The sequence below is a fragment of the Idiotropiscis lumnitzeri genome, chromosome 5 (assembly GCF_059441095.1).
Source record: "Idiotropiscis lumnitzeri isolate Australia: NSW breed Sydney's pygmy pipehorse chromosome 5, RoL_Ilum_1.0, whole genome shotgun sequence".
NCBI lineage: Eukaryota > Metazoa > Chordata > Actinopteri > Syngnathiformes > Syngnathidae > Idiotropiscis > Idiotropiscis lumnitzeri.
Genome location: NC_142395.1, coordinates 5,628,431 through 5,654,717, shown reverse-complemented (window position 1 = coordinate 5,654,717; position 26,287 = coordinate 5,628,431). Strand labels below are relative to the sequence as shown.

General features: G+C 42.6%; 23 non-coding genes across 23 annotated transcripts; all 23 read right to left on the bottom strand.

The window, feature by feature from the left end:
- Positions 1-463: 463 nt before the first annotated feature.
- Positions 464-582, bottom strand: LOC148336529 (5S ribosomal RNA). The gene has a single exon (XR_015843930.1). It is a non-coding gene; the product is annotated as a 5S ribosomal RNA (ribosomal RNA).
- A 1,009-nt stretch (positions 583-1,591) lies between these two features.
- Positions 1,592-1,710, bottom strand: LOC148336528 (5S ribosomal RNA). Its single transcript, XR_015843929.1, has one exon. It is a non-coding gene; the product is annotated as a 5S ribosomal RNA (ribosomal RNA).
- Positions 1,711-2,719: 1,009 nt separating this feature from the next.
- Positions 2,720-2,838, bottom strand: LOC148336527 (5S ribosomal RNA). Its single transcript, XR_015843928.1, has one exon. It is a non-coding gene; the product is annotated as a 5S ribosomal RNA (ribosomal RNA).
- A 1,009-nt stretch (positions 2,839-3,847) lies between these two features.
- Positions 3,848-3,966, bottom strand: LOC148336526 (5S ribosomal RNA). The gene has a single exon (XR_015843926.1). It is a non-coding gene; the product is annotated as a 5S ribosomal RNA (ribosomal RNA).
- A 1,009-nt stretch (positions 3,967-4,975) lies between these two features.
- On the bottom strand, positions 4,976-5,094 carry LOC148336525 (5S ribosomal RNA). The gene has a single exon (XR_015843925.1). It is a non-coding gene; the product is annotated as a 5S ribosomal RNA (ribosomal RNA).
- Positions 5,095-6,103: 1,009 nt separating this feature from the next.
- Positions 6,104-6,222, bottom strand: LOC148336524 (5S ribosomal RNA). Its single transcript, XR_015843924.1, has one exon. It is a non-coding gene; the product is annotated as a 5S ribosomal RNA (ribosomal RNA).
- Positions 6,223-7,231: 1,009 nt separating this feature from the next.
- LOC148336523 (5S ribosomal RNA) lies at positions 7,232-7,350 on the bottom strand. Its single transcript, XR_015843923.1, has one exon. It is a non-coding gene; the product is annotated as a 5S ribosomal RNA (ribosomal RNA).
- A 1,010-nt stretch (positions 7,351-8,360) lies between these two features.
- Positions 8,361-8,479, bottom strand: LOC148336522 (5S ribosomal RNA). The gene has a single exon (XR_015843922.1). It is a non-coding gene; the product is annotated as a 5S ribosomal RNA (ribosomal RNA).
- A 1,009-nt stretch (positions 8,480-9,488) lies between these two features.
- On the bottom strand, positions 9,489-9,607 carry LOC148336521 (5S ribosomal RNA). The gene has a single exon (XR_015843920.1). It is a non-coding gene; the product is annotated as a 5S ribosomal RNA (ribosomal RNA).
- Positions 9,608-10,616: 1,009 nt separating this feature from the next.
- On the bottom strand, positions 10,617-10,735 carry LOC148336520 (5S ribosomal RNA). Its single transcript, XR_015843919.1, has one exon. It is a non-coding gene; the product is annotated as a 5S ribosomal RNA (ribosomal RNA).
- A 1,009-nt stretch (positions 10,736-11,744) lies between these two features.
- Positions 11,745-11,863, bottom strand: LOC148336519 (5S ribosomal RNA). The gene has a single exon (XR_015843918.1). It is a non-coding gene; the product is annotated as a 5S ribosomal RNA (ribosomal RNA).
- Positions 11,864-12,868: 1,005 nt separating this feature from the next.
- On the bottom strand, positions 12,869-12,988 carry LOC148336518 (5S ribosomal RNA). The gene has a single exon (XR_015843486.1). It is a non-coding gene; the product is annotated as a 5S ribosomal RNA (ribosomal RNA).
- A 1,011-nt stretch (positions 12,989-13,999) lies between these two features.
- On the bottom strand, positions 14,000-14,118 carry LOC148336517 (5S ribosomal RNA). Its single transcript, XR_015843917.1, has one exon. It is a non-coding gene; the product is annotated as a 5S ribosomal RNA (ribosomal RNA).
- Positions 14,119-15,127: 1,009 nt separating this feature from the next.
- LOC148336516 (5S ribosomal RNA) lies at positions 15,128-15,246 on the bottom strand. The gene has a single exon (XR_015843916.1). It is a non-coding gene; the product is annotated as a 5S ribosomal RNA (ribosomal RNA).
- Positions 15,247-16,255: 1,009 nt separating this feature from the next.
- Positions 16,256-16,374, bottom strand: LOC148336515 (5S ribosomal RNA). The gene has a single exon (XR_015843915.1). It is a non-coding gene; the product is annotated as a 5S ribosomal RNA (ribosomal RNA).
- A 1,010-nt stretch (positions 16,375-17,384) lies between these two features.
- On the bottom strand, positions 17,385-17,503 carry LOC148336514 (5S ribosomal RNA). The gene has a single exon (XR_015843914.1). It is a non-coding gene; the product is annotated as a 5S ribosomal RNA (ribosomal RNA).
- Positions 17,504-18,512: 1,009 nt separating this feature from the next.
- Positions 18,513-18,631, bottom strand: LOC148336513 (5S ribosomal RNA). Its single transcript, XR_015843913.1, has one exon. It is a non-coding gene; the product is annotated as a 5S ribosomal RNA (ribosomal RNA).
- Positions 18,632-19,640: 1,009 nt separating this feature from the next.
- Positions 19,641-19,759, bottom strand: LOC148336512 (5S ribosomal RNA). Its single transcript, XR_015843912.1, has one exon. It is a non-coding gene; the product is annotated as a 5S ribosomal RNA (ribosomal RNA).
- A 1,009-nt stretch (positions 19,760-20,768) lies between these two features.
- Positions 20,769-20,887, bottom strand: LOC148336511 (5S ribosomal RNA). Its single transcript, XR_015843911.1, has one exon. It is a non-coding gene; the product is annotated as a 5S ribosomal RNA (ribosomal RNA).
- A 1,009-nt stretch (positions 20,888-21,896) lies between these two features.
- On the bottom strand, positions 21,897-22,015 carry LOC148336510 (5S ribosomal RNA). The gene has a single exon (XR_015843909.1). It is a non-coding gene; the product is annotated as a 5S ribosomal RNA (ribosomal RNA).
- Positions 22,016-23,024: 1,009 nt separating this feature from the next.
- On the bottom strand, positions 23,025-23,143 carry LOC148336509 (5S ribosomal RNA). Its single transcript, XR_015843908.1, has one exon. It is a non-coding gene; the product is annotated as a 5S ribosomal RNA (ribosomal RNA).
- Positions 23,144-24,152: 1,009 nt separating this feature from the next.
- LOC148336508 (5S ribosomal RNA) lies at positions 24,153-24,271 on the bottom strand. The gene has a single exon (XR_015843907.1). It is a non-coding gene; the product is annotated as a 5S ribosomal RNA (ribosomal RNA).
- Positions 24,272-25,280: 1,009 nt separating this feature from the next.
- On the bottom strand, positions 25,281-25,399 carry LOC148336507 (5S ribosomal RNA). The gene has a single exon (XR_015843906.1). It is a non-coding gene; the product is annotated as a 5S ribosomal RNA (ribosomal RNA).
- Positions 25,400-26,287: the final 888 nt, after the last annotated feature.

Genomic DNA, 26,287 nt, shown 5'->3' with positions numbered 1-26,287 from the left:
ACCAATGATATAACCAGTGAAGCTAAAAAAAATGAATGAAGCTTCTCCACACCTGCTAATTGCGACATTAACTATACTTCCCTTTATTGCATTCAGTAAACACCATTTTTTAAAATTGATTCATTAACTTTTTATTTAGTAAACACTCACTGCACCAACCCAACCGGACTGCATCGGGTCATATGTCTGCTACACCTGTAGACTCCGAGGGTACCCTTTTGGTCAATGTGTGGCTCCGGAGCCACAGTCAAGTCTCCAGACACGCATTTGCAAATTGCCACACGCATTTGCGAGTCGTCCACGGCGAGACTGTAGCAACACCCAAAGGCAGAGGACGCTGAATGTTGGCATTTTGTGCTCTCAGCCTGTCAGGCGAATATGTGGAAATTTATAAAAAAGCAGCTCGCATACTTGCTTACATTTGTCAAAGTTATTTTTATTTATTTATTTTTTGCGGTGCAAAAGCTTACAGCACCTGGTATTCCCAGGCGGTCTCCCATCCAAGTACTAACCAGGCCCGACCCTGCTTAGCTTCCGAGATCGGACGAGATCGGGCGTTCTCAGGGTAGTATGGCCGTAAGCGCGAATTCCCTCCAAAATTTTGCATTTTATACATGTGGTCTTTATTGTGGCAAATACTTCAATCCAAAAATACGTAACTAGAATCTGAAACTATAACCACAGTCACAAATGTGTCACAACAATCTACAATGCATGATTGAAGTCACAGATATATGACAAATATCAGCAAATGTGTACAATGATTTGTTGGCACATACACATGGTTAAATGCGGACAAAAATCCGTAGATGGGCGACCTGTAAAAACGGGACCTTTTGATTGGCTGTGTTCTTACAGGTGACGTTTGCTACAGTCCTGCCGCGGACGACTCGCAAATGCGTGTGCTGATTTGCAAATGCGTGTCAGGAGACGTGTGTGGCTCCGTAGCTACACATTCGGACCACATGGGGGCACTAATATTATACCAGCCCCGTACCACCAATATATACACCAATAACTTGGGGGGGCGTTCACTGCTATCCACCCATGGTCATGTACCATTTATTTGACATTATTTAAATTAAATTGGAATAAATGGAAGAATAAAGTGGAACTAATAAAATAAGAACCAATGATATAACCAGTGAAGCTAAAAAAAATGAATGAAGCTTCTCCACACCTGCTAATTGCCACATTAACTATACTTCCCTTTATTGCATTCAGTAAACACCATTTTTTAAAATTGATTCATTAACTTTTTATTTAGTAAACACTCACTGCACCAACCCAACCGGACTGCATCGGGTCATATGTCTGCTACACCTGTAGACTCCGAGGGTACCCTTTTGGTCAATGTGTGGCTCCGGAGCCACAGTCAAGTCTCCAGACACGCATTTGCAAATTGCCACACGCATTTGCGAGTCGTCCACGGCGAGACTGTAGCAACACCCAAAGGCAGAGGACGCCGAATGTTGGCATTTTGTGCTCTCAGCCTGTCAGGCGAATATGTGGAAATTTATAAAAAAGCAGCTCGCATACTTGCTTACATTTGTCAAAGTTATTTTTATTTATTTATTTTTTGCGGTGCAAAAGCTTACAGCACCTGGTATTCCCAGGCGGTCTCCCATCCAAGTACTAACCAGGCCCGACCCTGCTTAGCTTCCGAGATCGGACGAGATCGGGCGTTCTCAGGGTAGTATGGCCGTAAGCGAGAATTCCCTCCAAAATTTTGCATTTTATACATGTGGTCTTTATTGTGGCAAATACTTCAATCCAAAAATACGTAACTAGAATCTGAAACTATAACCACAGTCACAAATGTGTCACAACAATCTACAATGCATGATTGAAGTCACAGATATATGACAAATATCAGCAAATGTGTACAATGATTTGTTGGCACATACACATGGTTAAATGCGGACAAAAATCCGTAGATGGGCGACCTGTAAAAACGGGACCTTTTGATTGGCTGTGTTCTTACAGGTGACGTTTGCTACAGTCCTGCCGCGGACGACTCGCAAATGCGTGTGCTGATTTGCAAATGCGTGTCAGGAGACGTGTGTGGCTCCGTAGCTACACATTCGGACCACATGGGGGCACTAATATTATACCAGCCCCGTACCACCAATATATACACCAATAACTTGGGGGGGCGTTCACTGCTATCCACCCATGGTCATGTACCATTTATTTGACATTATTTAAATTAAATTGGAATAAATGGAAGAATAAAGTGGAACTAATAAAATAAGAACCAATGATATAACCAGTGAAGCTAAAAAAAATGAATGAAGCTTCTCCACACCTGCTAATTGCCACATTAACTATACTTCCCTTTATTGCATTCAGTAAACACCATTTTTTAAAATTGATTCATTAACTTTTTATTTAGTAAACACTCACTGCACCAACCCAACCGGACTGCATCGGGTCATATGTCTGCTACACCTGTAGACTCCGAGGGTACCCTTTTGGTCAATGTGTGGCTCCGGAGCCACAGTCAAGTCTCCAGACACGCATTTGCAAATTGCCACACGCATTTGCGAGTCGTCCACGGCGAGACTGTAGCAACACCCAAAGGCAGAGGACGCTGAATGTTGGCATTTTGTGCTCTCAGCCTGTCAGGCGAATATGTGGAAATTTATAAAAAAGCAGCTCGCATACTTGCTTACATTTGTCAAAGTTATTTTTATTTATTTATTTTTTGCGGTGCAAAAGCTTACAGCACCTGGTATTCCCAGGCGGTCTCCCATCCAAGTACTAACCAGGCCCGACCCTGCTTAGCTTCCGAGATCGGACGAGATCGGGCGTTCTCAGGGTAGTATGGCCGTAAGCGAGAATTCCCTCCAAAATTTTGCATTTTATACATGTGGTCTTTATTGTGGCAAATACTTCAATCCAAAAATACGTAACAAGAATCTGAAACTATAACCACAGTCACAAATGTGTCACAACAATCTACAATGCATGATTGAAGTCACAGATATATGACAAATATCAGCAAATGTGTACAATGATTTGTTGGCACATACACATGGTTAAATGCGGACAAAAATCCGTAGATGGGCGACCTGTAAAAACGGGACCTTTTGATTGGCTGTGTTCTTACAGGTGACGTTTGCTACAGTCCTGCCGCGGACGACTCGCAAATGCGTGTGCTGATTTGCAAATGCGTGTCAGGAGACGTGTGTGGCTCCGTAGCTACACATTCGGACCACATGGGGGCACTAATATTATACCAGCCCCGTACCACCAATATATACACCAATAACTTGGGGGGGCGTTCACTGCTATCCACCCATGGTCATGTACCATTTATTTGACATTATTTAAATTAAATTGGAATAAATGGAAGAATAAAGTGGAACTAATAAAATAAGAACCAATGATATAACCAGTGAAGCTAAAAAAAATGAATGAAGCTTCTCCACACCTGCTAATTGCGACATTAACTATACTTCCCTTTATTGCATTCAGTAAACACCATTTTTTAAAATTGATTCATTAACTTTTTATTTAGTAAACACTCACTGCACCAACCCAACCGGACTGCATCGGGTCATATGTCTGCTACACCTGTAGACTCCGAGGGTACCCTTTTGGTCAATGTGTGGCTCCGGAGCCACAGTCAAGTCTCCAGACACGCATTTGCAAATTGCCACACGCATTTGCGAGTCGTCCACGGCGAGACTGTAGCAACACCCAAAGGCAGAGGACGCTGAATGTTGGCATTTTGTGCTCTCAGCCTGTCAGGCGAATATGTGGAAATTTATAAAAAAGCAGCTCGCATACTTGCTTACATTTGTCAAAGTTATTTTTATTTATTTATTTTTTGCGGTGCAAAAGCTTACAGCACCTGGTATTCCCAGGCGGTCTCCCATCCAAGTACTAACCAGGCCCGACCCTGCTTAGCTTCCGAGATCGGACGAGATCGGGCGTTCTCAGGGTAGTATGGCCGTAAGCGAGAATTCCCTCCAAAATTTTGCATTTTATACATGTGGTCTTTATTGTGGCAAATACTTCAATCCAAAAATACGTAACTAGAATCTGAAACTATAACCACAGTCACAAATGTGTCACAACAATCTACAATGCATGATTGAAGTCACAGATATATGACAAATATCAGCAAATGTGTACAATGATTTGTTGGCACATACACATGGTTAAATGCGGACAAAAATCCGTAGATGGGCGACCTGTAAAAACGGGACCTTTTGATTGGCTGTGTTCTTACAGGTGACGTTTGCTACAGTCCTGCCGCGGACGACTCGCAAATGCGTGTGCTGATTTGCAAATGCGTGTCAGGAGACGTGTGTGGCTCCGTAGCTACACATTCGGACCACATGGGGGCACTAATATTATACCAGCCCCGTACCACCAATATATACACCAATAACTTGGGGGGGCGTTCACTGCTATCCACCCATGGTCATGTACCATTTATTTGACATTATTTAAATTAAATTGGAATAAATGGAAGAATAAAGTGGAACTAATAAAATAAGAACCAATGATATAACCAGTGAAGCTAAAAAAAATGAATGAAGCTTCTCCACACCTGCTAATTGCCACATTAACTATACTTCCCTTTATTGCATTCAGTAAACACCATTTTTTAAAATTGATTCATTAACTTTTTATTTAGTAAACACTCACTGCACCAACCCAACCGGACTGCATCGGGTCATATGTCTGCTACACCTGTAGACTCCGAGGGTACCCTTTTGGTCAATGTGTGGCTCCGGAGCCACAGTCAAGTCTCCAGACACGCATTTGCAAATTGCCACACGCATTTGCGAGTCGTCCACGGCGAGACTGTAGCAACACCCAAAGGCAGAGGACGCTGAATGTTGGCATTTTGTGCTCTCAGCCTGTCAGGCGAATATGTGGAAATTTATAAAAAAGCAGCTCGCATACTTGCTTACATTTGTCAAAGTTATTTTTATTTATTTATTTTTTGCGGTGCAAAAGCTTACAGCACCTGGTATTCCCAGGCGGTCTCCCATCCAAGTACTAACCAGGCCCGACCCTGCTTAGCTTCCGAGATCGGACGAGATCGGGCGTTCTCAGGGTAGTATGGCCGTAAGCAAGAATTCCCTCCAAAATTTTGCATTTTATACATGTGGTCTTTATTGTGGCAAATACTTCAATCCAAAAATACGTAACAAGAATCTGAAACTATAACCACAGTCACAAATGTGTCACAACAATCTACAATGCATGATTGAAGTCACAGATATATGACAAATATCAGCAAATGTGTACAATGATTTGTTGGCACATACACATGGTTAAATGCGGACAAAAATCCGTAGATGGGCGACCTGTAAAAACGGGACCTTTTGATTGGCTGTGTTCTTACAGGTGACGTTTGCTACAGTCCTGCCGCGGACGACTCGCAAATGCGTGTGCTGATTTGCAAATGCGTGTCAGGAGACGTGTGTGGCTCCGTAGCTACACATTCGGACCACATGGGGGCACTAATATTATACCAGCCCCGTACCACCAATATATACACCAATAACTTGGGGGGGCGTTCACTGCTATCCACCCATGGTCATGTACCATTTATTTGACATTATTTAAATTAAATTGGAATAAATGGAAGAATAAAGTGGAACTAATAAAATAAGAACCAATGATATAACCAGTGAAGCTAAAAAAAATGAATGAAGCTTCTCCACACCTGCTAATTGCGACATTAACTATACTTCCCTTTATTGCATTCAGTAAACACCATTTTTTAAAATTGATTCATTAACTTTTTATTTAGTAAACACTCACTGCACCAACCCAACCGGACTGCATCGGGTCATATGTCTGCTACACCTGTAGACTCCGAGGGTACCCTTTTGGTCAATGTGTGGCTCCGGAGCCACAGTCAAGTCTCCAGACACGCATTTGCAAATTGCCACACGCATTTGCGAGTCGTCCACGGCGAGACTGTAGCAACACCCAAAGGCAGAGGACGCTGAATGTTGGCATTTTGTGCTCTCAGCCTGTCAGGCGAATATGTGGAAATTTATAAAAAAGCAGCTCGCATACTTGCTTACATTTGTCAAAGTTATTTTTATTTATTTATTTTTTGCGGTGCAAAAGCTTACAGCACCTGGTATTCCCAGGCGGTCTCCCATCCAAGTACTAACCAGGCCCGACCCTGCTTAGCTTCCGAGATCGGACGAGATCGGGCGTTCTCAGGGTAGTATGGCCGTAAGCGTGAATTCCCTCCAAAATTTTGCATTTTATACATGTGGTCTTTATTGTGGCAAATACTTCAATCCAAAAATACGTAACAAGAATCTGAAACTATAACCACAGTCACAAATGTGTCACAACAATCTACAATGCATGATTGAAGTCACAGATATATGACAAATATCAGCAAATGTGTACAATGATTTGTTGGCACATACACATGGTTAAATGCGGACAAAAATCCGTAGATGGGCGACCTGTAAAAACGGGACCTTTTGATTGGCTGTGTTCTTACAGGTGACGTTTGCTACAGTCCTGCCGCGGACGACTCGCAAATGCGTGTGCTGATTTGCAAATGCGTGTCAGGAGACGTGTGTGGCTCCGTAGCTACACATTCGGACCACATGGGGGCACTAATATTATACCAGCCCCGTACCACCAATATATACACCAATAACTTGGGGGGGCGTTCACTGCTATCCACCCATGGTCATGTACCATTTATTTGACATTATTTAAATTAAATTGGAATAAATGGAAGAATAAAGTGGAACTAATAAAATAAGAACCAATGATATAACCAGTGAAGCTAAAAAAAATGAATGAAGCTTCTCCACACCTGCTAATTGCGACATTAACTATACTTCCCTTTATTGCATTCAGTAAACACCATTTTTTAAAATTGATTCATTAACTTTTTATTTAGTAAACACTCACTGCACCAACCCAACCGGACTGCATCGGGTCATATGTCTGCTACACCTGTAGACTCCGAGGGTACCATTTTGGTCAATGTGTGGCTCCGGAGCCACAGTCAAGTCTCCAGACACGCATTTGCAAATTGCCACACGCATTTGCGAGTCGTCCACGGCGAGACTGTAGCAACACCCAAAGGCAGAGGACGCTGAATGTTGGCATTTTGTGCTCTCAGCCTGTCAGGCGAATATGTGGAAATTTATAAAAAAGCAGCTCGCATACTTGCTTACATTTGTCAAAGTTATTTTTATTTATTTATTTTTTGCGGTGCAAAAGCTTACAGCACCTGGTATTCCCAGGCGGTCTCCCATCCAAGTACTAACCAGGCCCGACCCTGCTTAGCTTCCGAGATCGGACGAGATCGGGCGTTCTCAGGGTAGTATGGCCGTAAGCGTGAATTCCCTCCAAAATTTTGCATTTTATACATGTGGTCTTTATTGTGGCAAATACTTCAATCCAAAAATACGTAACTAGAATCTGAAACTATAACCACAGTCACAAATGTGTCACAACAATCTACAATGCATGATTGAAGTCACAGATATATGACAAATATCAGCAAATGTGTACAATGATTTGTTGGCACATACACATGGTTAAATGCGGACAAAAATCCGTAGATGGGCGACCTGTAAAAACGGGACCTTTTGATTGGCTGTGTTCTTACAGGTGACGTTTGCTACAGTCCTGCCGCGGACGACTCGCAAATGCGTGTGCTGATTTGCAAATGCGTGTCAGGAGACGTGTGTGGCTCCGTAGCTACACATTCGGACCACATGGGGGCACTAATATTATACCAGCCCCGTACCACCAATATATACACCAATAACTTGGGGGGGCGTTCACTGCTATCCACCCATGGTCATGTACCATTTATTTGACATTATTTAAATTAAATTGGAATAAATGGAAGAATAAAGTGGAACTAATAAAATAAGAACCAATGATATAACCAGTGAAGCTAAAAAAAAATGAATGAAGCTTCTCCACACCTGCTAATTGCGACATTAACTATACTTCCCTTTATTGCATTCAGTAAACACCATTTTTTAAAATTGATTCATTAACTTTTTATTTAGTAAACACTCACTGCACCAACCCAACCGGACTGCATCGGGTCATATGTCTGCTACACCTGTAGACTCCGAGGGTACCATTTTGGTCAATGTGTGGCTCCGGAGCCACAGTCAAGTCTCCAGACACGCATTTGCAAATTGCCACACGCATTTGCGAGTCGTCCACGGCGAGACTGTAGCAACACCCAAAGGCAGAGGACGCTGAATGTTGGCATTTTGTGCTCTCAGCCTGTCAGGCGAATATGTGGAAATTTATAAAAAAGCAGCTCGCATACTTGCTTACATTTGTCAAAGTTATTTTTATTTATTTATTTTTTGCGGTGCAAAAGCTTACAGCACCTGGTATTCCCAGGCGGTCTCCCATCCAAGTACTAACCAGGCCCGACCCTGCTTAGCTTCCGAGATCGGACGAGATCGGGCGTTCTCAGGGTAGTATGGCCGTAAGCGAGAATTCCCTCCAAAATTTTGCATTTTATACATGTGGTCTTTATTGTGGCAAATACTTCAATCCAAAAATACGTAACAAGAATCTGAAACTATAACCACAGTCACATATGTGTCACAACAATCTACAATGCATGATTGAAGTCACAGATATATGACAAATATCAGCAAATGTGTACAATGATTTGTTGGCACATACACATGGTTAAATGCGGACAAAAATCCGTAGATGGGCGACCTGTAAAAACGGGACCTTTTGATTGGCTGTGTTCTTACAGGTGACGTTTGCTACAGTCCTGCCGCGGACGACTCGCAAATGCGTGTGCTGATTTGCAAATGCGTGTCAGGAGACGTGTGTGGCTCCGTAGCTACACATTCGGACCACATGGGGGCACTAATATTATACCAGCCCCGTACCACCAATATATACACCAATAACTTGGGGGGGCGTTCACTGCTATCCACCCATGGTCATGTACCATTTATTTGACATTATTTAAATTAAATTGGAATAAATGGAAGAATAAAGTGGAACTAATAAAATAAGAACCAATGATATAACCAGTGAAGCTAAAAAAAATGAATGAAGCTTCTCCACACCTGCTAATTGCGACATTAACTATACTTCCCTTTATTGCATTCAGTAAACACCATTTTTTAAAATTGATTCATTAACTTTTTATTTAGTAAACACTCACTGCACCAACCCAACCGGACTGCATCGGGTCATATGTCTGCTACACCTGTAGACTCCGAGGGTACCCTTTTGGTCAATGTGTGGCTCCGGAGCCACAGTCAAGTCTCCAGACACGCATTTGCAAATTGCCACACGCATTTGCGAGTCGTCCACGGCGAGACTGTAGCAACACCCAAAGGCAGAGGACGCTGAATGTTGGCATTTTGTGCTCTCAGCCTGTCAGGCGAATATGTGGAAATTTATAAAAAAGCAGCTCGCATACTTGCTTACATTTGTCAAAGTTATTTTTATTTATTTATTTTTTGCGGTGCAAAAGCTTACAGCACCTGGTATTCCCAGGCGGTCTCCCATCCAAGTACTAACCAGGCCCGACCCTGCTTAGCTTCCGAGATCGGACGAGATCGGGCGTTCTCAGGGTAGTATGGCCGTAAGCGAGAATTCCCTCCAAAATTTTGCATTTTATACATGTGGTCTTTATTGTGGCAAATACTTCAATCCAAAAATACGTAACTAGAATCTGAAACTATAACCACAGTCACAAATGTGTCACAACAATCTACAATGCATGATTGAAGTCACAGATATATGACAAATATCAGCAAATGTGTACAATGATTTGTTGGCACATACACATGGTTAAATGCGGACAAAAATCCGTAGATGGGCGACCTGTAAAAACGGGACCTTTTGATTGGCTGTGTTCTTACAGGTGACGTTTGCTACAGTCCTGCCGCGGACGACTCGCAAATGCGTGTGCTGATTTGCAAATGCGTGTCAGGAGACGTGTGTGGCTCCGTAGCTACACATTCGGACCACATGGGGGCACTAATATTATACCAGCCCCGTACCACCAATATATACACCAATAACTTGGGGGGGCGTTCACTGCTATCCACCCATGGTCATGTACCATTTATTTGACATTATTTAAATTAAATTGGAATAAATGGAAGAATAAAGTGGAACTAATAAAATAAGAACCAATGATATAACCAGTGAAGCTAAAAAAAATGAATGAAGCTTCTCCACACCTGCTAATTGCCACATTAACTATACTTCCCTTTATTGCATTCAGTAAACACCATTTTTTAAAATTGATTCATTAACTTTTTATTTAGTAAACACTCACTGCACCAACCCAACCGGACTGCATCGGGTCATATGTCTGCTACACCTGTAGACTCCGAGGGTACCCTTTTGGTCAATGTGTGGCTCCGGAGCCACAGTCAAGTCTCCAGACACGCATTTGCAAATTGCCACACGCATTTGCGAGTCGTCCACGGCGAGACTGTAGCAACACCCAAAGGCAGAGGACGCTGAATGTTGGCATTTTGTGCTCTCAGCCTGTCAGGCGAATATGTGGAAATTTATAAAAAAGCAGCTCGCATACTTGCTTACATTTGTCAAAGTTATTTTTATTTATTTATTTTTTGCGGTGCAAAAGCTTACAGCACCTGGTATTCCCAGGCGGTCTCCCATCCAAGTACTAACCAGGCCCGACCCTGCTTAGCTTCCGAGATCGGACGAGATCGGGCGTTCTCAGGGTAGTATGGCCGTAAGCGAGAATTCCCTCCAAAATTTTGCATTTTATACATGTGGTCTTTATTGTGGCAAATACTTCAATCCAAAAATACGTAACAAGAATCTGAAACTATAACCACAGTCACAAATGTGTCACAACAATCTACAATGCATGATTGAAGTCACAGATATATGACAAATATCAGCAAATGTGTACAATGATTTGTTGGCATATACACATGGTTAAATGCGGACAAAAATCCGTAGATGGGCGACCTGTAAAAACGGGACCTTTTGATTGGCTGTGTTCTTACAGGTGACGTTTGCTACAGTCCTGCCGCGGACCACTCGCAAATGCGTGTGCTGATTTGCAAATGCGTGTCAGGAGACGTGTGTGGCTCCGTAGCTACACATTCGGACCACATGGGGGCACTAATATTATACCAGCCCCGTACCACCAATATATACACCAATAACTTGGGGGGGCGTTCACTGCTATCCACCCATGGTCATGTACCATTTATTTGACATTATTTAAATTAAATTGGAATAAATGGAAGAATAAAGTGGAACTAATAAAATAAGAACCAATGATATAACCAGTGAAGCTAAAAAAAATGAATGAAGCTTCTCCACACCTGCTAATTGCGACATTAACTATACTTCCCTTTATTGCATTCAGTAAACACCATTTTTTAAAATTGATTCATTAACTTTTTATTTAGTAAACACTCACTGCACCAACCCAACCGGACTGCATCGGGTCATATGTCTGCTACACCTGTAGACTCCGAGGGTACCATTTTGGTCAATGTGTGGCTCCGGAGCCACAGTCAAGTCTCCAGACACGCATTTGCAAATTGCCACACGCATTTGCGAGTCGTCCACGGCGAGACTGTAGCAACACCCAAAGGCAGAGGACGCTGAATGTTGGCATTTTGTGCTCTCAGCCTGTCAGGCGAATATGTGGAAATTTATAAAAAAGCAGCTCGCATACTTGCTTACATTTGTCAAAGTTATTTTTATTTATTTATTTTTTGCGGTGCAAAAGCTTACAGCACCTGGTATTCCCAGGCGGTCTCCCATCCAAGTACTAACCAGGCCCGACCCTGCTTAGCTTCCGAGATCGGACGAGATCGGGCGTTCTCAGGGTAGTATGGCCGTAAGCGAGAATTCCCTCCAACATTTTGCATTTTATACATGTGGTCTTTATTGTGGCAAATACTTCAATCCAAAAATACGTAACAAGAATCTGAAACTATAACCACAGTCACAAATGTGTCACAACAATCTACAATGCATGATTGAAGTCACAGATATATGACAAATATCAGCAAATGTGTACAATGATTTGTTGGCACATACACATGGTTAAATGCGGACAAAAATCCGTAGATGGGCGACCTGTAAAAACGGGACCTTTTGATTGGCTGTGTTCTTACAGGTGACGTTTGCTACAGTCCTGGACGACTCGCAAATGCGTGTGCTGATTTGCAAATGCGTGTCAGGAGACGTGTGTGGCTCCGTAGCTACACATTCGGACCACATGGGGGCACTAATATTATACCAGCCCCGTACCACCAATATATACACCAATAACTTGGGGGGGGCGTTCACTGCTATCCACCCATGGTCATGTACCATTTATTTGACATTATTTAAATTAAATTGGAATAAATGGAAGAATAAAGTGGAACTAATAAAATAAGAACCAATGATATAACCAGTGAAGCTAAAAAAAATGAATGAAGCTTCTCCACACCTGCTAATTGCGACATTAACTATACTTCCCTTTATTGCATTCAGTAAACACCATTTTTTAAAATTGATTCATTAACTTTTTATTTAGTAAACACTCACTGCACCAACCCAACCGGACTGCATCGGGTCATATGTCTGCTACACCTGTAGACTCCGAGGGTACCCTTTTGGTCAATGTGTGGCTCCGGAGCCACAGTCAAGTCTCCAGACACGCATTTGCAAATTGCCACACGCATTTGCGAGTCGTCCACGGCGAGACTGTAGCAACACCCAAAGGCAGAGGACGCTGAATGTTGGCATTTTGTGCTCTCAGCCTGTCAGGCGAATATGTGGAAATTTATAAAAAAGCAGCTCGCATACTTGCTTACATTTGTCAAAGTTATTTTTATTTATTTATTTTTTGCGGTGCAAAAGCTTACAGCACCTGGTATTCCCAGGCGGTCCTCCCATCCAAGTACTAACCAGGCCCGACCCTGCTTAGCTTCCGAGATCGGACGAGATCGGGCGTTCTCAGGGTAGTATGGCCGTAAGCGAGAATTCCCTCCAAAATTTTGCATTTTATACATGTGGTCTTTATTGTGGCAAATACTTCAATCCAAAAATACGTAACTAGAATCTGAAAACTATAACCACAGTCACAAATGTGTCACAACAATCTACAATGCATGATTGAAGTCACAGATATATGACAAATATCAGCAAATGTGTACAATGATTTGTTGGCACATACACATGGTTAAATGCGGACAAAAATCCGTAGATGGGCGACCTGTAAAAACGGGACCTTTTGATTGGCTGTGTTCTTACAGGTGACGTTTGCTACAGTCCTGCCGCGGACGACTCGCAAATGCGTGTGCTGATTTGCAAATGCGTGTCAGGAGACGTGTGTGGCTCCGTAGCTACACATTCGGACCACATGGGGGCACTAATATTATACCAGCCCCGTACCACCAATATATACACCAATAACTTGGGGGGGCGTTCACTGCTATCCACCCATGGTCATGTACCATTTATTTGACATTATTTAAATTAAATTGGAATAAATGGAAGAATAAAGTGGAACTAATAAAATAAGAACCAATGATATAACCAGTGAAGCTAAAAAAAAATGAATGAAGCTTCTCCACACCTGCTAATTGCGACATTAACTATACTTCCCTTTATTGCATTCAGTAAACACCATTTTTTAAAATTGATTCATTAACTTTTTATTTAGTAAACACTCACTGCACCAACCCAACCGGACTGCATCGGGTCATATGTCTGCTACACCTGTAGACTCCGAGGGTACCCTTTTGGTCAATGTGTGGCTCCGGAGCCACAGTCAAGTCTCCAGACACGCATTTGCAAATTGCCACACGCATTTGCGAGTCGTCCACGGCGAGACTGTAGCAACACCCAAAGGCAGAGGACGCTGAATGTTGGCATTTTGTGCTCTCAGCCTGTCAGGCGAATATGTGGAAATTTATAAAAAAGCAGCTCGCATACTTGCTTACATTTGTCAAAGTTATTTTTATTTATTTATTTTTTGCGGTGCAAAAGCTTACAGCACCTGGTATTCCCAGGCGGTCTCCCATCCAAGTACTAACCAGGCCCGACCCTGCTTAGCTTCCGAGATCGGACGAGATCGGGCGTTCTCAGGGTAGTATGGCCGTAAGCGAGAATTCCCTCCAAAATTTTGCATTTTATACATGTGGTCTTTATTGTGGCAAATACTTCAATCCAAAAATACGTAACTAGAATCTGAAACTATAACCACAGTCACAAATGTGTCACAACAATCTACAATGCATGATTGAAGTCACAGATATATGACAAATATCAGCAAATGTGTACAATGATTTGTTGGCACATACACATGGTTAAATGCGGACAAAAATCCGTAGATGGGCGACCTGTAAAAACGGGACCTTTTGATTGGCTGTGTTCTTACAGGTGACGTTTGCTACAGTCCTGCCGCGGACGACTCGCAAATGCGTGTGCTGATTTGCAAATGCGTGTCAGGAGACGTGTGTGGCTCCGTAGCTACACATTCGGACCACATGGGGGCACTAATATTATACCAGCCCCGTACCACCAATATATACACCAATAACTTGGGGGGGCGTTCACTGCTATCCACCCATGGTCATGTACCATTTATTTGACATTATTTAAATTAAATTGGAATAAATGGAAGAATAAAGTGGAACTAATAAAATAAGAACCAATGATATAACCAGTGAAGCTAAAAAAAATGAATGAAGCTTCTCCACACCTGCTAATTGCGACATTAACTATACTTCCCTTTATTGCATTCAGTAAACACCATTTTTTAAAATTGATTCATTAACTTTTTATTTAGTAAACACTCACTGCACCAACCCAACCGGACTGCATCGGGTCATATGTCTGCTACACCTGTAGACTCCGAGGGTACCCTTTTGGTCAATGTGTGGCTCCGGAGCCACAGTCAAGTCTCCAGACACGCATTTGCAAATTGCCACACGCATTTGCGAGTCGTCCACGGCGAGACTGTAGCAACACCCAAAGGCAGAGGACGCTGAATGTTGGCATTTTGTGCTCTCAGCCTGTCAGGCGAATATGTGGAAATTTATAAAAAAGCAGCTCGCATACTTGCTTACATTTGTCAAAGTTATTTTTATTTATTTATTTTTTGCGGTGCAAAAGCTTACAGCACCTGGTATTCCCAGGCGGTCTCCCATCCAAGTACTAACCAGGCCCGACCCTGCTTAGCTTCCGAGATCGGACGAGATCGGGCGTTCTCAGGGTAGTATGGCCGTAAGCGAGAATTCCCTCCAAAATTTTGCATTTTATACATGTGGTCTTTATTGTGGCAAATACTTCAATCCAAAAATACGTAACTAGAATCTGAAACTATAACCACAGTCACAAATGTGTCACAACAATCTACAATGCATGATTGAAGTCACAGATATATGACAAATATCAGCAAATGTGTACAATGATTTGTTGGCACATACACATGGTTAAATGCGGACAAAAATCCGTAGATGGGCGACCTGTAAAAACGGGACCTTTTGATTGGCTGTGTTCTTACAGGTGACGTTTGCTACAGTCCTGCCGCGGACGACTCGCAAATGCGTGTGCTGATTTGCAAATGCGTGTCAGGAGACGTGTGTGGCTCCGTAGCTACACATTCGGACCACATGGGGGCACTAATATTATACCAGCCCCGTACCACCAATATATACACCAATAACTTGGGGGGGCGTTCACTGCTATCCACCCATGGTCATGTACCATTTATTTGACATTATTTAAATTAAATTGGAATAAATGGAAGAATAAAGTGGAACTAATAAAATAAGAACCAATGATATAACCAGTGAAGCTAAAAAAAATGAATGAAGCTTCTCCACACCTGCTAATTGCGACATTAACTATACTTCCCTTTATTGCATTCAGTAAACACCATTTTTTAAAATTGATTCATTAACTTTTTATTTAGTAAACACTCACTGCACCAACCCAACCGGACTGCATCGGGTCATATGTCTGCTACACCTGTAGACTCCGAGGGTACCCTTTTGGTCAATGTGTGGCTCCGGAGCCACAGTCAAGTCTCCAGACACGCATTTGCAAATTGCCACACGCATTTGCGAGTCGTCCACGGCGAGACTGTAGCAACACCCAAAGGCAGAGGACGCTGAATGTTGGCATTTTGTGCTCTCAGCCTGTCAGGCGAATATGTGGAAATTTATAAAAAAGCAGCTCGCATACTTGCTTACATTTGTCAAAGTTATTTTTATTTATTTATTTTTTGCGGTGCAAAAGCTTACAGCACCTGGTATTCCCAGGCGGTCTCCCATCCAAGTACTAACCAGGCCCGACCCTGCTTAGCTTCCGAGATCGGACGAGATCGGGCGTTCTCAGGGTAGTATGGCCGTAAGCGAGAATTCCCTCCAAAATTTTGCATTTTATACATGTGGTCTTTATTGTGGCAAATACTTCAATCCAAAAATACGTAACTAGAATCTGAAAACTATAACCACAGTCACAAATGTGTCACAACAATCTACAATGCATGATTGAAGTCACAGATATATGACAAATATCAGCAAATGTGTACAATGATTTGTTGGCACATACACATGGTTAAATGCGGACAAAAATCCGTAGATGGGCGACCTGTAAAAACGGGACCTTTTGATTGGCTGTGTTCTTACAGGTGACGTTTGCTACAGTCCTGCCGCGGACGACTCGCAAATGCGTGTGCTGATTTGCAAATGCGTGTCAGGAGACGTGTGTGGCTCCGTAGCTACACATTCGGACCACATGGGGGCACTAATATTATACCAGCCCCGTACCACCAATATATACACCAATAACTTGGGGGGGCGTTCACTGCTATCCACCCATGGTCATGTACCATTTATTTGACATTATTTAAATTAAATTGGAATAAATGGAAGAATAAAGTGGAACTAATAAAATAAGAACCAATGATATAACCAGTGAAGCTAAAAAAAATGAATGAAGCTTCTCCACACCTGCTAATTGCGACATTAACTATACTTCCCTTTATTGCATTCAGTAAACACCATTTTTTAAAATTGATTCATTAACTTTTTATTTAGTAAACACTCACTGCACCAACCCAACCGGACTGCATCGGGTCATATGTCTGCTACACCTGTAGACTCCGAGGGTACCCTTTTGGTCAATGTGTGGCTCCGGAGCCACAGTCAAGTCTCCAGACACGCATTTGCAAATTGCCACACGCATTTGCGAGTCGTCCACGGCGAGACTGTAGCAACACCCAAAGGCAGAGGACGCTGAATGTTGGCATTTTGTGCTCTCAGCCTGTCAGGCGAATATGTGGAAATTTATAAAAAAGCAGCTCGCATACTTGCTTACATTTGTCAAAGTTATTTTTATTTATTTATTTTTTGCGGTGCAAAAGCTTACAGCACCTGGTATTCCCAGGCGGTCTCCCATCCAAGTACTAACCAGGCCCGACCCTGCTTAGCTTCCGAGATCGGACGAGATCGGGCGTTCTCAGGGTAGTATGGCCGTAAGCGAGAATTCCCTCCAAAATTTTGCATTTTATACATGTGGTCTTTATTGTGGCAAATACTTCAATCCAAAAATACGTAACAAGAATCTGAAACTATAACCACAGTCACAAATGTGTCACAACAATCTACAATGCATGATTGAAGTCACAGATATATGACAAATATCAGCAAATGTGTACAATGATTTGTTGGCACATACACATGGTTAAATGCGGACAAAAATCCGTAGATGGGCGACCTGTAAAAACGGGACCTTTTGATTGGCTGTGTTCTTACAGGTGACGTTTGCTACAGTCCTGCCGCGGACGACTCGCAAATGCGTGTGCTGATTTGCAAATGCGTGTCAGGAGACGTGTGTGGCTCCGTAGCTACACATTCGGACCACATGGGGGCACTAATATTATACCAGCCCCGTACCACCAATATATACACCAATAACTTGGGGGGGCGTTCACTGCTATCCACCCATGGTCATGTACCATTTATTTGACATTATTTAAATTAAATTGGAATAAATGGAAGAATAAAGTGGAACTAATAAAATAAGAACCAATGATATAACCAGTGAAGCTAAAAAAAATGAATGAAGCTTCTCCACACCTGCTAATTGCGACATTAACTATACTTCCCTTTATTGCATTCAGTAAACACCATTTTTTAAAATTGATTCATTAACTTTTTATTTAGTAAACACTCACTGCACCAACCCAACCGGACTGCATCGGGTCATATGTCTGCTACACCTGTAGACTCCGAGGGTACCCTTTTGGTCAATGTGTGGCTCCGGAGCCACAGTCAAGTCTCCAGACACGCATTTGCAAATTGCCACACGCATTTGCGAGTCGTCCACGGCGAGACTGTAGCAACACCCAAAGGCAGAGGACGCTGAATGTTGGCATTTTGTGCTCTCAGCCTGTCAGGCGAATATGTGGAAATTTATAAAAAAGCAGCTCGCATACTTGCTTACATTTGTCAAAGTTATTTTTATTTATTTATTTTTTGCGGTGCAAAAGCTTACAGCACCTGGTATTCCCAGGCGGTCTCCCATCCAAGTACTAACCAGGCCCGACCCTGCTTAGCTTCCGAGATCGGACGAGATCGGGCGTTCTCAGGGTAGTATGGCCGTAAGCGAGAATTCCCTCCAAAATTTTGCATTTTATACATGTGGTCTTTATTGTGGCAAATACTTCAATCCAAAAATACGTAACTAGAATCTGAAACTATAACCACAGTCACAAATGTGTCACAACAATCTACAATGCATGATTGAAGTCACAGATATATGACAAATATCAGCAAATGTGTACAATGATTTGTTGGCACATACACATGGTTAAATGCGGACAAAAATCCGTAGATGGGCGACCTGTAAAAACGGGACCTTTTGATTGGCTGTGTTCTTACAGGTGACGTTTGCTACAGTCCTGCCGCGGACGACTCGCAAATGCGTGTGCTGATTTGCAAATGCGTGTCAGGAGACGTGTGTGGCTCCGTAGCTACACATTCGGACCACATGGGGGCACTAATATTATACCAGCCCCGTACCACCAATATATACACCAATAACTTGGGGGGGCGTTCACTGCTATCCACCCATGGTCATGTACCATTTATTTGACATTATTTAAATTAAATTGGAATAAATGGAAGAATAAAGTGGAACTAATAAAATAAGAACCAATGATATAACCAGTGAAGCTAAAAAAAATGAATGAAGCTTCTCCACACCTGCTAATTGCCACATTAACTATACTTCCCTTTATTGCATTCAGTAAACACCATTTTTTAAAATTGATTCATTAACTTTTTATTTAGTAAACACTCACTGCACCAACCCAACCGGACTGCATCGGGTCATATGTCTGCTACACCTGTAGACTCCGAGGGTACCCTTTTGGTCAATGTGTGGCTCCGGAGCCACAGTCAAGTCTCCAGACACGCATTTGCAAATTGCCACACGCATTTGCGAGTCGTCCACGGCGAGACTGTAGCAACACCCAAAGGCAGAGGACGCCGAATGTTGGCATTTTGTGCTCTCAGCCTGTCAGGCGAATATGTGGAAATTTATAAAAAAGCAGCTCGCATACTTGCTTACATTTGTCAAAGTTATTTTTATTTATTTATTTTTTGCGGTGCAAAAGCTTACAGCACCTGGTATTCCCAGGCGGTCTCCCATCCAAGTACTAACCAGGCCCGACCCTGCTTAGCTTCCGAGATCGGACGAGATCGGGCGTTCTCAGGGTAGTATGGCCGTAAGCGAGAATTCCCTCCAACATTTTGCATTTTATACATGTGGTCTTTATTGTGGCAAATACTTCAATCCAAAAATACGTAACAAGAATCTGAAACTATAACCACAGTCACAAATGTGTCACAACAATCTACAATGCATGATTGAAGTCACAGATATATGACAAATATCAGCAAATGTGTACAATGATTTGTTGGCACATACACATGGTTAAATGCGGACAAAAATCCGTAGATGGGCGACCTGTAAAAACGGGACCTTTTGATTGGCTGTGTTCTTACAGGTGACGTTTGCTACAGTCCTGCCGCGGACGACTCGCAAATGCGTGTGCTGATTTGCAAATGCGTGTCAGGAGACGTGTGTGGCTCCGTAGCTACACATTCGGACCACATGGGGGCACTAATATTATACCAGCCCCGTACCACCAATATATACACCAATAACTTGGGGGGGCGTTCACTGCTATCCACCCATGGTCATGTACCATTTATTTGACATTATTTAAATTAAATTGGAATAAATGGAAGAATAAAGTGGAACTAATAAAATAAGAACCAATGATATAACCAGTGAAGCTAAAAAAAATGAATGAAGCTTCTCCACACCTGCTAATTGCGACATTAACTATACTTCCCTTTATTGCATTCAGTAAACACCATTTTTTAAAATTGATTCATTAACTTTTTATTTAGTAAACACTCACTGCACCAACCCAACCGGACTGCATCGGGTCATATGTCTGCTACACCTGTAGACTCCGAGGGTACCCTTTTGGTCAATGTGTGGCTCCGGAGCCACAGTCAAGTCTCCAGACACGCATTTGCAAATTGCCACACGCATTTGCGAGTCGTCCACGGCGAGACTGTAGCAACACCCAAAGGCAGAGGACGCTGAATGTTGGCATTTTGTGCTCTCAGCCTGTCAGGCGAATATGTGGAAATTTATAAAAAAGCAGCTCGCATACTTGCTTACATTTGTCAAAGTTATTTTTATTTATTTATTTTTTGCGGTGCAAAAGCTTACAGCACCTGGTATTCCCAGGCGGTCTCCCATCCAAGTACTAACCAGGCCCGACCCTGCTTAGCTTCCGAGATCGGACGAGATCGGGCGTTCTCAGGGTAGTATGGCCGTAAGCGAGAATTCCCTCCAAAATTTTGCATTTTATACATGTGGTCTTTATTGTGGCAAATACTTCAATCCAAAAATACGTAACTAGAATCTGAAACTATAACCACAGTCACAAATGTGTCACAACAATCTACAATGCATGATTGAAGTCACAGATATATGACAAATATCAGCAAATGTGTACAATGATTTGTTGGCACATACACATGGTTAAATGCGGACAAAAATCCGTAGATGGGCGACCTGTAAAAACGGGACCTTTTGATTGGCTGTGTTCTTACAGGTGACGTTTGCTACAGTCCTGCCGCGGACGACTCGCAAATGCGTGTGCTGATTTGCAAATGCGTGTCAGGAGACGTGTGTGGCTCCGTAGCTACACATTCGGACCACATGGGGGCACTAATATTATACCAGCCCCGTACCACCAATATATACACCAATAACTTGGGGGGGCGTTCACTGCTATCCACCCATGGTCATGTACCATTTATTTGACATTATTTAAATTAAATTGGAATAAATGGAAGAATAAAGTGGAACTAATAAAATAAGAACCAATGATATAACCAGTGAAGCTAAAAAAAATGAATGAAGCTTCTCCACACCTGCTAATTGCGACATTAACTATACTTCCCTTTATTGCATTCAGTAAACACCATTTTTTAAAATTGATTCATTAACTTTTTATTTAGTAAACACTCACTGCACCAACCCAACCGGACTGCATCGGGTCATATGTCTGCTACACCTGTAGACTCCGAGGGTACCCTTTTGGTCAATGTGTGGCTCCGGAGCCACAGTCAAGTCTCCAGACACGCATTTGCAAATTGCCACACGCATTTGCGAGTCGTCCACGGCGAGACTGTAGCAACACCCAAAGGCAGAGGACGCTGAATGTTGGCATTTTGTGCTCTCAGCCTGTCAGGCGAATATGTGGAAATTTATAAAAAAGCAGCTCGCATACTTGCTTACATTTGTCAAAGTTATTTTTATTTATTTATTTTTTGCGGTGCAAAAGCTTACAGCACCTGGTATTCCCAGGCGGTCTCCCATCCAAGTACTAACCAGGCCCGACCCTGCTTAGCTTCCGAGATCGGACGAGATCGGGCGTTCTCAGGGTAGTATGGCCGTAAGCGAGAATTCCCTCCAAAATTTTGCATTTTATACATGTGGTCTTTATTGTGGCAAATACTTCAATCCAAAAATACGTAACTAGAATCTGAAACTATAACCACAGTCACAAATGTGTCACAACAATCTACAATGCATGATTGAAGTCACAGATATATGACAAATATCAGCAAATGTGTACAATGATTTGTTGGCACATACACATGGTTAAATGCGGACAAAAATCCGTAGATGGGCGACCTGTAAAAACGGGACCTTTTGATTGGCTGTGTTCTTACAGGTGACGTTTGCTACAGTCCTGCCGCGGACGACTCGCAAATGCGTGTGCTGATTTGCAAATGCGTGTCAGGAGACGTGTGTGGCTCCGTAGCTACACATTCGGACCACATGGGGGCACTAATATTATACCAGCCCCGTACCACCAATATATACACCAATAACTTGGGGGGGCGTTCACTGCTATCCACCCATGGTCATGTACCATTTATTTGACATTATTTAAATTAAATTGGAATAAATGGAAGAATAAAGTGGAACTAATAAAATAAGAACCAATGATATAACCAGTGAAGCTAAAAAAAATGAATGAAGCTTCTCCACACCTGCTAATTGCGACATTAACTATACTTCCCTTTATTGCATTCAGTAAACACCATTTTTTAAAATTGATTCATTAACTTTTTATTTAGTAAACACTCACTGCACCAACCCAACCGGACTGCATCGGGTCATATGTCTGCTACACCTGTAGACTCCGAGGGTACCCTTTTGGTCAATGTGTGGCTCCGGAGCCACAGTCAAGTCTCCAGACACGCATTTGCAAATTGCCACACGCATTTGCGAGTCGTCCACGGCGAGACTGTAGCAACACCCAAAGGCAGAGGACGCTGAATGTTGGCATTTTGTGCTCTCAGCCTGTCAGGCGAATATGTGGAAATTTATAAAAAAGCAGCTCGCATACTTGCTTACATTTGTCAAAGTTATTTTTATTTATTTATTTTTTGCGGTGCAAAAGCTTACAGCACCTGGTATTCCCAGGCGGTCTCCCATCCAAGTACTAACCAGGCCCGACCCTGCTTAGCTTCCGAGATCGGACGAGATCGGGCGTTCTCAGGGTAGTATGGCCGTAAGCGAGAATTCCCTCCAAAATTTTGCATTTTATACATGTGGTCTTTATTGTGGCAAATACTTCAATCCAAAAATACGTAACAAGAATCTGAAACTATAACCACAGTCACAAATGTGTCACAACAATCTACAATGCATGATTGAAGTCACAGATATATGACAAATATCAGCAAATGTGTACAATGATTTGTTGGCACATACACATGGTTAAATGCGGACAAAAATCCGTAGATGGGCGACCTGTAAAAACGGGACCTTTTGATTGGCTGTGTTCTTACAGGTGACGTTTGCTACAGTCCTGCCGCGGACGACTCGCAAATGCGTGTGCTGATTTGCAAATGCGTGTCAGGAGACGTGTGTGGCTCCGTAGCTACACATTCGGACCACATGGGGGCACTAATATTATACCAGCCCCGTACCACCAATATATACACCAATAACTTGGGGGGGCGTTCACTGCTATCCACCCATGGTCATGTACCATTTATTTGACATTATTTAAATTAAATTGGAATAAATGGAAGAATAAAGTGGAACTAATAAAATAAGAACCAATGATATAACCAGTGAAGCTAAAAAAAATGAATGAAGCTTCTCCACACCTGCTAATTGCGACATTAACTATACTTCCCTTTATTGCATTCAGTAAACACCATTTTTTAAAATTGATTCATTAACTTTTTATTTAGTAAACACTCACTGCACCAACCCAACCGGACTGCATCGGGTCATATGTCTGCTACACCTGTAGACTCCGAGGGTACCCTTTTGGTCAATGTGTGGCTCCGGAGCCACAGTCAAGTCTCCAGACACGCATTTGCAAATTGCCACACGCATTTGCGAGTCGTCCACGGCGAGACTGTAGCAACACCCAAAGGCAGAGGACGCTGAATGTTGGCATTTTGTGCTCTCAGCCTGTCAGGCGAATATGTGGAAATTTATAAAAAAGCAGCTCGCATACTTGCTTACATTTGTCAAAGTTATTTTTATTTATTTATTTTTTGCGGTGCAAAAGCTTACAGCACCTGGTATTCCCAGGCGGTCTCCCATCCAAGTACTAACCAGGCCCGACCCTGCTTAGCTTCCGAGATCGGACGAGATCGGGCGTTCTCAGGGTAGTATGGCCGTAAGCGAGAATTCCCTCCAAAATTTTGCATTTTATACATGTGGTCTTTATTGTGGCAAATACTTCAATCCAAAAATACGTAACTAGAATCTGAAACTATAACCACAGTCACAAATGTGTCACAACAATCTACAATGCATGATTGAAGTCACAGATATATGACAAATATCAGCAAATGTGTACAATGATTTGTTGGCACATACACATGGTTAAATGCGGACAAAAATCCGTAGATGGGCGACCTGTAAAAACGGGACCTTTTGATTGGCTGTGTTCTTACAGGTGACGTTTGCTACAGTCCTGCCGCGGACGACTCGCAAATGCGTGTGCTGATTTGCAAATGCGTGTCAGGAGACGTGTGTGGCTCCGTAGCTACACATTCGGACCACATGGGGGCACTAATATTATACCAGCCCCGTACCACCAATATATACACCAATAACTTGGGGGGGCGTTCACTGCTATCCACCCATGGTCATGTACCATTTATTTGACATTATTTAAATTAAATTGGAATAAATGGAAGAATAAAGTGGAACTAATAAAATAAGAACCAATGATATAACCAGTGAAGCTAAAAAAAATGAATGAAGCTTCTCCACACCTGCTAATTGCGACATTAACTATACTTCCCTTTATTGCATTCAGTAAACACCATTTTTTAAAATTGATTCATTAACTTTTTATTTAGTAAACACTCACTGCACCAACCCAACCGGACTGCATCGGGTCATATGTCTGCTACACCTGTAGACTCCGAGGGTACCCTTTTGGTCAATGTGTGGCTCCGGAGCCACAGTCAAGTCTCCAGACACGCATTTGCAAATTGCCACACGCATTTGCGAGTCGTCCACGGCGAGACTGTAGCAACACCCAAAGGCAGAGGACGCTGAATGTTGGCATTTTGTGCTCTCAGCCTGTCAGGCGAATATGTGGAAATTTATAAAAAAGCAGCTCGCATACTTGCTTACATTTGTCAAAGTTATTTTTATTTATTTATTTTTTGCGGTGCAAAAGCTTACAGCACCTGGTATTCCCAGGCGGTCTCCCATCCAAGTACTAACCAGGCCCGACCCTGCTTAGCTTCCGAGATCGGACGAGATCGGGCGTTCTCAGGGTAGTATGGCCGTAAGCGAGAATTCCCTCCAAAATTTTGCATTTTATACATGTGGTCTTTATTGTGGCAAATACTTCAATCCAAAAATACGTAACAAGAATCTGAAACTATAACCACAGTCACAAATGTGTCACAACAATCTACAATGCATGATTGAAGTCACAGATATATGACAAATATCAGCAAATGTGTACAATGATTTGTTGGCACATACACATGGTTAAATGCGGACAAAAATCCGTAGATGGGCGACCTGTAAAAACGGGACCTTTTGATTGGCTGTGTTCTTACAGGTGACGTTTGCTACAGTCCTGCCGCGGACGACTCGCAAATGCGTGTGCTGATTTGCAAATGCGTGTCAGGAGACGTGTGTGGCTCCGTAGCTACACATTCGGACCACATGGGGGCACTAATATTATACCAGCCCCGTACCACCAATATATACACCAATAACTTGGGGGGGCGTTCACTGCTATCCACCCATGGTCATGTACCATTTATTTGACATTATTTAAATTAAATTGGAATAAATGGAAGAATAAAGTGGAACTAATAAAATAAGAACCAATGATATAACCAGTGAAGCTAAAAAAAATGAATGAAGCTTCTCCACACCTGCTAATTGCGACATTAACTATACTTCCCTTTATTGCATTCAGTAAACACCATTTTTTAAAATTGATTCATTAACTTTTTATTTAGTAAACACTCACTGCACCAACCCAACCGGACTGCATCGGGTCATATGTCTGCTACACCTGTAGACTCCGAGGGTACCCTTTTGGTCAATGTGTGGCTCCGGAGCCACAGTCAAGTCTCCAGACACGCATTTGCAAATTGCCACACGCATTTGCGAGTCGTCCACGGCGAGACTGTAGCAACACCCAAAGGCAGAGGACGCTGAA